Here is a 15,129-nt window from a genome sequence, read left to right as displayed (position 1 = left end):
GGAATATTACGAAAGGTTTTTTCAAATCATGATCCGCTTGAAAGTAATTTGGAAATAAATTTATTTTGCATTTAAGTGCCACTGATGGATTAATAAGTTAATGTATACCTAGATTTTGTGATTTAGATTTTATAAAAAGATTACAACTCAATGTTTATTTAGTATTGATTTGATTTTTGATACCTTTAATTAATAGCAAGCTAAGTCCAACAGCACATTTGGCAAAAGCAAATTTATACAATTGAAATAAAATGTAAGTTGATTTCATTAAATGAAAATCCAAACTTAATACATCAATGATTTAAAAATATTATCTCAAATGAATAATGCTCCATAGCTTTCTTAAATTAATATTTACTTCTGAATAAATATTACACCATATTTATTGATACAGTATTTAATAGAAGGTAAAGAATGTAATGTGCATTTTCTTCCTCAAATAAATAAATATTGAACTTAACTTGTCCTTTGAGCATTGAGATGCCTTCCACCAAACACCTAAAGCTCTAAAGGCACCTCCCAGAGTCCTGCATAGAATGATTTAATAACAAAATATTGAGAAGAATTCTAAAAGTGTCTCTCATACCTCCTTTATTCCATTGAAGATATTACCATTGGTGGGACAAAGAATTGTCTGTGGCTGCCAAGGGTCTTTTTTAACAATTACTAAAAATTTACTTTTTTCATCTTCATGCCCATTGGCAAAGTAGCACCAAATTGCAAGGATTAAACTATGTAGGCTTTGTTTAATTTGCATCATAGCAAAAGCATTTATTTCCAATAGTGCAATTGAATTGTTTAGTTGTTACCTTTATGTATTATAGCTATCACAACAGTATAATATATACCCAACTCTATCATTACATTCTATAACCAGTAGTGCAATTAGAATTTTTGTCTATCTCTTAGCTTATTTATTTTGAACTAATTTTAAGGACACGGCAGTACAATGTGTAGAGTAAAGTGTGGTGGGGATCAACTGTTATTCTGAGGAAGAAAATGTGCGTTAAATTCTTACCTTCTATGAAATAAATATAGTAGGGGTGTAAATATATTTATTTCATTCATGACTTTGATAATAAGGGCCTCCTATCTACCAGACTATATTATTGTGTAAATAATTTCCATCAGGTGTCCTGCTAGTTCAGATTAATTAGTACTTGTAATTGAAGCTCAATAGTAATTATATCTACATCTAGTGAGCATTTATTTCCTGTGTGCCAGGCAAAGTTATAGGTACAGCTTAAGCTACTCAAGTATAACACAATGAAAATGACAAGAGCAGAGGTGATTATGAAGTATTACTATTACAAGGAAACTGGGTATGAATACACTTTTTAGAGAGATAATTTTGGGCCTGGAACAGTGGCTCATGCCTACAATCCCAGAACACTGGGAGGCCGAGGCGGGTGGATCACCTGAGGTCAGGAGTTCGAGACCAACCTGGCCAACATGGCACAACCCCACCTCTAAAAATACAAAAATTATCAGGCATGGTGGCGGGCACCTGTAATCACAGCTAATTGGGAAGGTGAGACATGAAAATAGCTTGAACCTGAGAGGCAGAGATTACAGTGAGCCAAGATCGTGCCATTGCACTCCAGCCTTGGTGACAAAGCAAGACTCCGTCTCAAAAAAAAAAAAAAATGCGATTTTGAATTCACCTCCTATATTGAATTTCCCACCATTTATTGTCATGACTCACCAAATAAGGTAGCAATCATATATAGGGATTTTTAGATTGTGAAGCTTTTAGGTGCCCCTGGATTGAGATGAGTTCGTTGAAATCATCTTGCAACCTGAAAGTGACTGTAATATAAGAAATAACCATAAGGCTATGGCAAAGCTGAGAGTGACAAAAAGTTTATGCAATTTTCCTTAGGAAAACTGCATGTTGTCTCTTTTGAATCCTCCACCTGGCATTTTACATTTTACTTATGGAACTCATTCTCCCTAGAGTGACATCTTCTTTTCATATTTATAATGTATAATTCTGATTCTTGGACCTCCTCATGAAAGGACAGGTGGAATATTATTTTAAGAACCAAGATATGTTTTAGTAAATATCAGATGTAGAGTATTGACCCTTTCAGGGACAGCAATAACATCCCTGTAGCAAAAGGAAAGTACAATTTTATCTTTTATGCAATCATGTTATTATTCTCTTTATGCTCTGGATTTAGGGTCTGTTCCTGTAATAGGTAACTCTCCTAAAGATAAAGAAAGTACTGAAGAGAATTTTGGGATGTGTTCCTGGATCACATTTTGAGTTAACAGTGTTTGATAAGTTGGCCATGAAATATTAAAATAATACAGATCTTAATTCATTAATTGCTGTTAGTATTTTATTCATAAGATAATTAGCATATATGTGATCATTAATGATCTGCACTCATGGAGAATGTCTTTACAGGATGATATTTCTGACATGTTTTAAGAGTTCTACATTACTGAATTTCTATAGGAAACTGAATTGTCTTCAAAAATTTAACAAATGATTAGCACATATAGTCCTCCTGGAATAAAGGAAAATGCAAATCATATTCATCTCTTTCATTACTGTAAAATGTAATAATCTAGAGACCAATATTTTGTTGATTCAACATTTATCATTTACTAAGTTAAATAATAATATGCATAACATAATTCCAGGTCTGAGTTTACTCTTGGGAGTAACTATATCTTTATTTCATCTAATTTCCTTTCTAAAAAGCCATGCATGTGAAAGTATACATTCAAAGTAAAATATATACTATATTATAGTGTAAAAGTATGATTTTTAAAGAACATGGAAAAAGAACGAAGTTTAATGGGACTTACATTGGGTTCTATAGATGCAGATTAAAACTAACAGTTACAGTGGTTTTAATTCCTGTGTTTTATGTATAGAATCCATGCTATCATTCTTCAGAATCCATAAGCTTTTTGCTGTAGATTTAGGATTTAGAGCATTATATCTAATTCTAAAACAAACATTTGAATTATGAAGAAGTTTTTATGCTGCAGAAATTTATTTAAATTTAGACTGCCATTAGCATCAAGAATATTTCTTATTGCATTTGCAACTTTTAATTTAGTTAATCATACAGTTTGCTTTTATTTCAGAAAATACCACATATCTCTATAGGCTAGGAGCTCTAATATACTACTTCTAGCTTTCTTGATGTTACCTCAAATTGAAGTTGCCAGTGGTAGGGCTGCACAATCTGAATACATATGATGAGGTATTTTATGCCTCGCTTTCCATCTGCTTGACTTAGCACCCTTTCACCATTGTTCATTTCATACTACCCAATTTCCATGTAATTCACCCCTCTAATCTTGTCAGCCCCTTGAAATGAAGGTGCGCTTTATTCAGGGATTATTTTCATGCCCAAGATCATCTTGTGGATTATTTTATATCATTATAAATAATCCTGTTACCTTTTCAATACAAGAATTAGATTTCCTAGCATTAACAGGTTCATTCAATAGTAGTGCCAAGTTCATATGGCGAAACTGTAATTGTGTTTTAATCTAAAAATATTAATACATGCTGAAGATATTTTCTCAAATTAACATTATAGCTGTGATTAACAAAGCACACGGTTAAGTGAATATTGCATAAATTAAATTATGTACCAGATAAATTACATAGTTTAGGATTTCATGTGCTATCTAGTTTCTTCTTCCCACAAAATCAACATCCTTATCTGGTTTAGTTATAAAAATGTAATTCTTGAAGCTAACAAGCATGGCTACTTAAATGATTGCTTTGCTTAACCGAAACATCTTTGTTCACAACAAGCTTATCTGCACTAACATTTTTTAGGAATAAAGGATATGTGATACGTATGATTTGAAAACTGGCATTCAGTTGCCACACATGGCTGTTCACCATAAAACTCCTATTTGAAATCTAACTTTGAGGTCTTCTTTGAGGCTGCTAGAGTTAAAGCTCTGAAATAGTTACTTGCAGAAATGCTATCTATTAATTTAAATTTTGGTTTAAAAAACACATACCATTTAATTTTTTTTTTTGAGACAAGATCTCACTCTGTTTCCCAGACGTAAGTGCAATGACACAATCAGAGCATACTGCAGCTGCAAAATTGTAGCCTCAAGTAATCTTCTGACTTTAGTCTCCAGAATAGCTAGGACCACAGGCATGCACTACCATGCCTGGCTAAAATTCTTTTTTTAAGGTTTTAGAAACAGAGTCCCACTATGTTGCCCAGGTTGGTCACAAGTTCCTGGCCTCAAGCAATCCTTCCAAAGTGCTAGGATTACAGTCATGAGCCACTGCGCGCAGCCTTAATCATTTTTAGTGTACAAGTTAGTGGTATTAACTATCATGGTGTTGTTGTACCACAGATCTCTAGAACTTTTTCATTTTACAAAACTGAAGCTCTATACCCATTAAACAATAAATCCTCATTTTCAAAATGAGATAGCTTCTCTAGATTTAGTAAAGCTCTCTTCTTTTTCATTATTTTGCTTTTCTGTGAAAGAAGACTTCAAATTTATCTTGAAAAACAAATGTAAACACTCATCTAAAAGTAGGCATATTAAGTGTATTTTAATAATCAGAGCAAACATTAATTTATTTAGCTATTTTCAGTTTGCAGCCTGCCATGCCAAACATTGCTTCACTGCTCTTCCCTGCAGTCCCTTTGACAAAGATGGAGCATTGTCAGAGATGCACTGGAGCTGGAGACAGGGATAGAGGACACTCGCGATGGCAGCCCCCACCCAGAATCCCGGGGAAAGTTGCTATTGTTGAAAACATAATGGATCTGGTTTTTATTAAAGTACCTGAAATCAGTTGCATAAATTGGAAAGCATATGCACACTTCTGCTTCACTGTGGCAATTTAAAACAATGTAAATTTCATGAAATTCTCATTGAGAAAAAATTGACCAACAAAGCCCTAAAAATAGTAGGAAATGTTACCCATGATTACATCTTCTACCACCAAGTCCTAGTAGCCAATACCCACTCCGGGTAAACACTGTGTGCCTATGTGAGGTGGCCATTAAAGAACGATGAGGAAGTGACCACAGAAATCAACTGGTGTCTTCCCAAAGTCATGTGGCCACTGAGGTCAGGTTTTGCCCCAAGACACATATATACGGAAAAACAGGAAAGTAAAATATGACCACCAGTAATTTTTCTAAAGTTCAAATGTCCAGGTCCTTTCCTTTACACCTCATTGCTCTTTCCACCTTGCCATGGTGGAAAGTCTTGTCTATATCACGCCTAATGCAGCATTCTCAAAGCAGCACAAAACTGTCTTCAGAAGACTGAATGATTGTTTCTAAATTCCTTCATATTAATTCCAGGAAAAGAATTCTAAAGCCAAGTAATTCAAATGTGAAGTGTGTTTTTAAAAATTGTTTTTAGGCACTTCCTCAGGAATGTAAACTCTTTGGGGGCAGGGTCTATGCCCTTTCATCATTGTGACCATCAGGCTTTATCATTGTCTAGCATATGGTGGATGGACAAACAGCCATCCCTGTAAAGATATTTGATTTCTATTGCAACTACACAAGCTCCTTATCTAGTATACACAGCCACCAAAATAATGCTTAAAACATGTGTGTCAGAATGAAAATCAAGCTAGGAGTCTTAAAGCAATAAAGTTGTTTTCCTTGTTTGTTCTTCTATACGTTTTCTAAGGATTCATAAAATTTACCTACACAATCTACCTCAGCTAATGGCTTCTAGAAGCTATTTAGAAATTGGCCCATTATGCCAGATAAAAATTATCTGAGATTATAATGCAAATCAGACATCATCAAAAATGTATAATAAAGATCTAGAATTTATAAAAATTCTAAGCATTTATTTTATGTGAAAGAAAAATACATCCACAGCACATATATAATTAAATGTAAATGTATGCTGAAAAAGTTCATAATCATGAAAAATACATATCTTGATGGACTACTTTTATTTGGCAACCTTTTCCTTCCAATATCTGTCTTAATATTAGAGTAGATTAGAAATTATATCTAGTCTCAACTCGTTTTATGAAATATGAATAAGAGTAGGTATAGATAATTTATTTTCCCTCAGCTGTACATAAAGATAGATAATTACATCTTTCTAAAAAGAAAATGAACCCATTAGGTCTCTTTTAACCTTTAACTTTACCTTTGTGGACTTTAATATTGTCAGCTAGTCCAACATAGTTATGCACTGGTATTTGAAGGCACTCATCCATTTTCCCAGCATCTTTTATGTTGTCGTAACACTTACAAGCAGTATCAGCAAATATGGCTTTATTGTTTGAAAACATAAATTATTTAGTGATGTTTTCAAAAGAATAAGAGTTTTTAACCATTTAATTAAATAGAAATAAATGGAGGACGGGAAATCTCTGTATTCTATGTTTAATTTTTCTGTCAATCTAAAACTGCTCTAAGAAATATATTTCCTTAATTAAAATAAATTGATGTAGGAAAAGTTCAAAATCATTTACTGTTTACTTAAACTGCAGTAGAAAAGACAGGAGGATAATTTAACAACCTCACAGTTAATTATTTTACAGGGTATGTTAACTGCCTTTCATCTTCCCTGAGTATAAGACAAGGAAACAGACTTAAACTCTCATAAGAGAAATGTAAGTTGTATAAATAAAATTCTGATGGTCAGAGTCTGTTATTAGTATTGAAACTTCTGGATTTCATACCCTGGATGCAGGTAATCAATTGCCTGGTATAGCTCAACTTTCTCTTGCCTAGAAACAAGAAGATAAATTAGTCAGCACTTAGAAAATGGATGCAACCTTTTTGACTATAATTCTGTATTTCCCAGACTGGTTTGCTCAGCCCAGTAGAAACTCAGGACTTCATGAATTTAAGGTCACAGTTTTAATTCTTATTTCAATCTGTTAGCTTCCCTTTCTTCTGAGGGACTTTACCCCAAACATCAGCCAATTATCTCATAACTTTCATCCAGTCACGAGACTCACAAAATAACATACATGGAGTGGCCAGGCACCTACTCATTCCCACAATTCTCTGGCACATACTTCAGTGTGGACTGGACTATCAGTGTCACGAGAAGATATGTGACAAGGCAGAGATGGCCCAGTAGAGTTTTTGTTTGTCAAAATCATAGAAAGACTATGGTTATCCTACAAATCCTGATTTACCCATGTCAAGGAAAGGAAGGAAGCTACAGAAAGTTGTTTTCTTTTCCTTCAGAGTCTTAAACCAAATTATTTTGAATTTCCTTTTGTTCCAGTCTTTAATTCTTGACCAGTAATTCTGGTCTCTCAACTCTAGTCACTGAATCTACCAAAATATTTTGTTTCAAGAAATAAGAAAAAAAATTGCATTTCTCTATATTTTTGAGTAGAAGAATTGCCTTAATCATTGGTTATAAAAAATGAAAGTATAATACATGAACAAGTTAATATTACAAATAACAAAATAAATTCCCACTGTGTAAAAATAATGCAAAATTATATTTCAAAGTTACCGTAATTTAAATACATAGGCCTCTTAGAGTCAAAACATTCACAAAATGTATTATGACATTTTTCGAGACATATTTGGTGTCTTCTAATCAGACGCTAAATGTGATCTATTAACTATCATTTGGGTAGCGGCAGCCCTATATTGATTGTTTTATCCTGTTGTTAAAATAAAAACTTACCTCAGGAATGACTTGCTGATTAGTAAAACTGAATTCTCTTAAGCTTAGGACTTGGGAAAATCAATAATTGGAAAGATAAATGTTTTGGGTCATAATGAAAAGCATGTAAAAATAAAATCCCTTATAAGAGCCTGAGGCATCATCCAAATTTATGGAAATGGTAACTAAGTGTTCAAAGACAGGACAGAGGAAAGAGCCTTAGGAACCTGGTTCAATGTCTTGAAATATTTGTCTCTTTATTGTGATAAATGAGTTTTAGTCAAATTGACTGTAGAAATTGAACCAAAAGGAACATTATTCTAAGTGCCATCAATAATCAAGGAAGAAAACCCTGGTATTAAGAGCTTACCATCTTTTCAGTAGTCCCTTAAGATGAACCAAAGATTTGAACCAAACAAACTTCATTATAATATACAAGCTTATATATATTTATTTATAAAATATTCTCAAAGTATAGTTTAATTTTAATAAACCTGTCTACCTGGGTCAGAGCTCATAAAATTTAACTATACAACCTGGCCTAATGTATTTTTAAGTCATATGTTAATGTAAATTATTAATTAATTTCCTATATTGAGTATAGTATGAATTATCTTTTTATAATATCTTTGATATATAGATAACCACATAAAAGGTTATAATATATTCTAAAGAATTAATTTCAGCCTATACATTATATGTTAGTAGTGCCTAGTTTAAGACTATATATCACTTCTTGTTTGAGAATTTATGTTTATATTTAAATGTCAATAATTATTTTTAATCGCTCACCAATTACATGCTGTTAGTGATTACAGGCAAATAATTTTCTAAAAGTTTGAATTAAATGATTTTTTAAATTTGTGTTATGAAACATCAAACAATGTAAAGTTTGGACTGGCACCAGTAAATCGAACAGAGCATCTCCTTCTACCCTTAGCCCTTCTCTGTCATCCTGCAAATAGGAATGAAGGAATTCCTCAAATCTTCACAGTCACCTTAGGGCCTGGGTCAGGTTTTGCCCCAAGACACATATATACGGAAAAACAGGAAAGTAAAATATGACCACCAGTAATTTTTCTAAAGTTCAAATTTAGAACTTTCATAGCCACTTATAAATTCTTGTATAAGTAATTTTAATTGTAATGCATTGTGAATACAAAAACTCCTACTGTAATAGCTTTCTTGGGAATCCACTCAATCAATTACATATGTATAGAAAATAAAGGAGTGCCTCCAAATTATAAAAAATACTGAAAAATATTTAAATTGGATATATTTAAAATAATTACATTTTTATATATAATACCCTAGATCAGAATCCATGTGAAAATTGAAAACATGACCTATTATTTATCAGCTCCCAATGCAATTATAAATAGATTTAATTGGCACTGGGATTTAAGGCTTACTTACTAGTGTGTAACTAATGAATAGAATTTTCAGCTCACTCAGCATGTGACTTCTTCAACGATAAGCTGAAGTTCTGAAAAAAAATAAAGACTAAAATGACTATGCACATTATTTTTAAATTACTCTCCATATTTATGGAGTAATTAAGAAACAAACTAAGTTTTATAGTTTCTGAGGACCTGATATGAAGCCAAGTAAGGATATAATATGATTTTAAAAACCACAAAAATCATAGATTAAAATAATAGTAAGATAAATAATTGCTATAAGTGAACTTCTATATTATTAAAGCCTTTTGGAATGTAATTAAAATTAATTTTAGAGAACGTTTAAAATAGGTATATGAATCAATTTCTATTTTAAAAAGTGTATTATGACTAATAATGCTCCATTGGTTTCAACAAATAACACTGGAATTCTATATTTTATCATAATCATCTTTCTTACTAATATAGCTGATTATTATTCTTTCATTCATGCCCTTTATTCAACATATATTTTTATTCTTTGTAAACTAACAAGACTTTGTGTTTAGAAATTTCTGAAGTCTTAAACTGCTTACCTCCTCTGAATTATCTCCTTATTCTTTTTATCTCTAAGCTTTCTATTAAAAAATATCTCTAACTTAATGCTTTCTTAACTACATTTTCAAACTTTTTACTATGCCAAGGCATTCTTCAGATTCCTAGAACCATTGGTTGCTGTTCTTGTGTTCCAGTGTCCTTGAATTACTATTGTCTGAATCTCCATTCTATCTATAAATTATGCATTTTCTTCAAATAGCACCTATAAACTTGTACTTCTGCGTGCTGTTCCTTAATTGCCAAATTACTGCACAAGAATATTATTCTGACTATACAGCAACATTCTGACATCATGGATTTAGGATTTTTTTTCCATCATTTTCACAGGCAGGATTTAGGATTTATGTAGATTTATGTAGATGCTTTTAATATCCATCCTACTCCCAGCATTTTTTTCCTCCTATGCTGCAGTTCTCTGATTACCTGGCATTTCTCCACCATCTCTTTCCCCAGTCCCCAAAGATAATGCAATTGTCTTCCATTAAGCTGCCTTCTGAACCCCCTTTTGTAGTGTCTAAGTCCTGTGTCTCAATGATACGTTTTCATAATTTGAAAAATTAAATGTTTAAGAAATGAATTAAAGAAAATAGAAGTCATTGACCATTTTTCTCTATACAATCAAAAGAATTAATAATATCTTGGCTGAATGCTTTAGAGAAAGACTTGGGAATAGTCTCAAATATTTTTTTCTTTTTAAAAAAAACTATCTTATATTTTAAAAGAACCTATTCTCCACATATAAAGGAGATAGCCTTTTGTTTTATAAAATATGCTAAACATACATTCCAGTGTGTACCTAAGGCAGTGTCTGACCATCTGCTGGTAAAATTTAAGGGCATTTCAGGTCAACTCAAGCAAATAATTTTCAGTTCTTCAAATTAGGTATTCCTGTCAATATTGTATTGTATTTGACATTTACACTGTTTTATTGGGTTAGATCCCTAAGCAGAGGAATTTTTTAAAAATTTACCTGATATGTGTTCAAATATTCCTTAGTACATTTCAAAGGGCCTAAAACATAAGTTTTGAATGAATAAGTAATAAAATGCATAAATTTGTACAGTGGAATTTGTATGCACAGTTAAGACATTAAATGTACAGACAGATTTCTAGTATACACACCCACTGTATGTGTATTTCAGCTTTTCCATACATGGTAGTCATTTGGTATGCTTGTATATTCCCAGGGATACAACTTACATCAACTATGTCTAGGTCCTGAGTTTTTTTCTAGAACTCTCTAGGAAAGCATTCTGTTAACAAAGGAAAAAAATGAGAGGAAATTAGGAGATATACATTGTCTTCCTACCTCTGCCTCTAATAGAGGAACTTTAGACAAATCCCTGGACCCCATAGTTTACAAACCCATAAATTATGAGGACATTATCTCTCAGTGGCTATAACAGATTGTATTTTCCAAAGTTGGCAGCAATGATATTTCTCATCCAACCTTCTCTTCCACAATGTCGTGATGACACTCCTCTCATTGAGAGGTGAAATCCATGATACCTCCCTTTGAATCTGGGTGGACTTGTAACTCCCTTGTTACTAATAAAAGTGATAGAAATAACCTTGGGTAACTTCTGAAGGTTGGTTAGGAAATGCCATGTAATTTAAGCTTTGTTTATGGAAACACTTAAGCTTCAGCCCTGTGCATTCTATAAGCCCTTGACTGTTCTGAGTCCATTGTGCTTCAAAGAAGCCCAAACTGGATCCCAGAGAAAGACCAGCCAGCCAGTCCTCAGCTTCCCCAGCCACTCACCATTTCAGCTTCAGCTAACCCCTGACTGCAGCCACAGGAGAGACTCTACGCTAAAACCACCCAGCAAAGTCCTTTCTGAATTCCCAATCCATGGGGAATGTTAAATATAATAGAATACTTTTTGCTTTCAGCTGCTATATTTTGGAGAAATTTGTAATGCAGTATAAAGGATCATTTCTGAGGTAAAGAAAAAATGATTCCATGCCACAAATTGCTTCTTTATTCTTTGAAAAAAAAATAAAATGTAACCTTTCTAAGACTACATAAATGTTTTTGGCAGAGATATGTTAGTTAAGTGCTTTGAATTGTTTCAGAACAACTTGCTATAACAATAATTTTGTTTATCATATCACGAAGTCATTAAAAGTAAAATGGTTTTTAGTTTAATTACATGCAGGACACAACACTGCATCATGTGGGTAAACCACATATAAATTATAATTGAAAATGTAATTTTGGAGGGCTACAGGCAGGGTAGCCTACTTTTCTGGCTTTCATCCTAGCCTCCTTGACTTCATTAGTGAAATCTATAAAGAATTTCATCATTGGCCAGGCGAGATGGCTCACGCCTGTAATCCCAGCAGTTTGGGAGGCTGATATAGGCAGATCACCTGAGTTGAAGAGTTCAAGACCGGCCTGGCCAACACAGTGAAACCCCGTCTCTACTAAAAATACAAAACTAGCCAGGTGTGGTGGCAGGCACCTGTAATCTAAGCTACTCAGGAGGCTGAGACAGGAAAATCACTTAAACCCAGGAGGTAGAGGTTTCAGTGAGCCAAGATCATGCCACTGTACTCCAGTCTGGGGGACAGAGCAAGACTCCATCTCAAAAAAAATCATCATGTGTCTCAGAAGAATCATGTGTTAAGTACAACTGAGATGATATATTTCATCATGTATATATCCAAAAGAATATATTTTAGGATATTCTTTTATGTCTTTTTTCAAAAAAAAAAGAATACGTTATGTTTTACATTCTATTTTTACTTTTGGATTAGTGTGGATCTCTAGAATGTTAAGAGCCTCTTGAGGGACATAACTATAACATTCATCAAGGGATCCTTCACCTTTACTAAAGATGTTCCCATAGTAGATGCTATTGTTCCCATAGTAGATGCTCACTAAATGTTGGATGACTGAATAAAAGCCTGCAAGAAACAGTGAATTAATTAGAATGTGACTTTAAAAGCTAATCATACAGAGTATGTAGTTATTTGGTTAAGAAGACATTAGTTTATAGTTTGAGATGCTTCTTCTACTCCAGAGTCAATACGCTGTCTGCAACCATAGCTTTGTAGCAAACACTGGACTAGGTATTTAGGAGGACAGGCACATTTTCATGAGTCAGAGGTGAAATAAGAAAAGTTGGTATGTATGAAAAAGAAATCAACAAGAAATCATAGAAATTAAATTTATAGTCATTAAAAATGAAAAAAAAACACAAAATACAGTAAGCTCTATCTAGTTCATATATAAAAGTGTATTAAGGAATTCATCCAGTACACAGAAGGCAAGATAAAGAAATATAAAAATATTGACAATATGCATTTAACAAGAGTGCTGTAAGTGAGAGATTAGGGGAAAATTTATTCCCTACAGAAATATTTACTGAATACCTAGTATGTGTTAGGCACTTATTCTAAGCATTTGATTTTGCAATGAAAAAGCCAACAAAAAATCCTCATGAGATTTACATTTTAGAAGGGAGTGGGATAAGATAATAAACAAATTAACAAATAAGTATATAAAGTATAGAAGTAATTGATACTATGCAAAAATTAATACACAGTAAGATAATATAAAGTAACAAAGAAAGAGTGATACTTGAGACAAGATGGTCAGGGAGGAATTCTCGGATACAGTTAAATTTACAGAAAAACTGGAATGATCTGATGATACAAGTTTTGCATATATCTGGGAGAAGACTGTTCCGAAAACCAGAACCACAGCACATTAAAGGTTTAAGGCAGGAATAGTTTTGGCATACTTGAAAAACAAAAGACTAGTGTGTCAGAGAAAGCATATTTAAGGAAATGATAGGTAAGTATTTTCAGAATTGAAGAAAAACATGAGCCCGCAGATAGCACCCTCTGAAGGCAAAGAAATATAAATTTACACCCAAACACAGTATGTGGGACTGAAGAATGTGAAAAAGAAGGAAAGAAAGCCTCAAAACTATCAGAGCTTTCAGAAAAACTATTAGAAAATTCAGACAGATTGTCCACAATCACATTTCAGATAAAGGCCAGTAAATAAAGCAGAATTATTTTGAAAGTCATGATGAACAAACTGATCCAAATTTTTATAAAAATACAAAAACATTTTAAAATTCAAAGTAAAGAAAAAGTAAAAACATTTTTCAGCATACAGTTTGATTTTTTACCACCCACAGATGTATGCTAGAAGAAGGAGAAGACAGTGGAAGATGAGGGAAAGGAGAAGGAGTAAAAATAGGGAGAGGGAGGAGAAGGGAGAGAAGTAAGGGGAGAAGTAAGAGAAAGGAAGAGGAGGTGGGAGGAGGGGAAATCAGAAAACAACAGTACACGCAGAAATTGATAACCTGTCAACAAATTCAGTTAACTAGCAACTTAAAAAAATTACTTTCATGTGAAAAGTAAAAATGATTGACAATAACAAGATAGAAAGTAAAGTCACACTATGATTTGCATCACATTTAGCAGGAAAATAAAAATAATGGAAAAAGCACTTAAACATTTAAAATGTTTAGATTGATTGATACACATGGTGGATATAACAGTATTTCTGGCAGTAACAGTAAAAAGTTTGGTTCAAAGATTTAAATTTTTTAAATTATGAATATTGCTGATTTGGAGCTGCCTAAATATATAAAATATTTTGAGAAAAGTAGATTTAGGTACTATATTAGTTAGAAGAAGCTATGTTACAGTAACAACTAAAACTCTAATCTCAGTGGTTTAGCCCAATGAAAGTTTATTTTTCATTCACATCCTGTCTCGTGTGACTAGCTGGCTTTTCTTGGTAGCTTTCTTCCAATGATAACTTAATAATTCAGTTGATGTTCACTTTGCAACTCAAACATTTTGAGTCATCTTCCAGCCATGAGGTTAGGACAGCACAGAAAACTTACTTTATTTCTTTAGTGCCTCAGACCAGCAATTATATATCAGTTTCACTCATATTCTTGTGGACAAGAATTATTCACATGGCTATAACCCAACTCCAAAAAAAGTCTGTAAAGATAGGAGCACTCACAGATATTTGGGAAGCGTTTATCATTTCACATGAAAAAGTTACATATGTTTCTGAAAAATAAATTTCAAAGAAAGTTAAAAGTAAATAAATCTCTTCAGTATGTAAATAGAAATCATTCAGAGGGGAATATTATAGATTTTTGAAATATAATTTTGTTAAATATACTTTATTTACAAGGAGAAGAAATTAGCAAACTGAATGAGTTCACAAATTCTTATTAATTATTCAGTTTCTTAAACCTAATCATGTTGAATAAATTCAACATTTTAATATGTACAAAAGGAAGAAAATAAGTTAAAGGATTTCTAACTGTTCTTAATTCAATAAACTTTTGTAAAATAAAAAATAACTTTTAAATTTGCAATATAAAATAAAATTAAAGCTCCTTTAGAAAAAAATATAAATATATATTTCTATTTATCATATGTGTTATATTTATATATATAAATATAACATATATAATAAACATTATATATGTTTCTAAAGCTTTTATGTATATATAAAAATCATATA

At 32.4% G+C, this 15,129-nt stretch overlaps 1 protein-coding gene across 1 annotated transcript in view; it reads left to right on the top strand.

The window, feature by feature from the left end:
• SPAG16 (sperm associated antigen 16) overlaps window positions 1–15,129 on the top strand; it is an 818,550-nt gene that overhangs the window by 652,884 nt on the left and 150,537 nt on the right. The gene's annotated exons all lie outside the window — the stretch shown is intronic.

Source organism: Sapajus apella, unplaced genomic scaffold (genome assembly GCF_009761245.1).
Source record: "Sapajus apella isolate SASKATOON/1434 unplaced genomic scaffold, GSC_monkey_1.0 scaffold10, whole genome shotgun sequence".
Taxonomy (NCBI): Eukaryota; Metazoa; Chordata; class Mammalia; order Primates; family Cebidae; genus Sapajus; species Sapajus apella.
The sequence above is the reverse complement of the archived record's forward strand: the minus strand, read 5'-3'. Positions and strand labels throughout refer to the sequence as shown.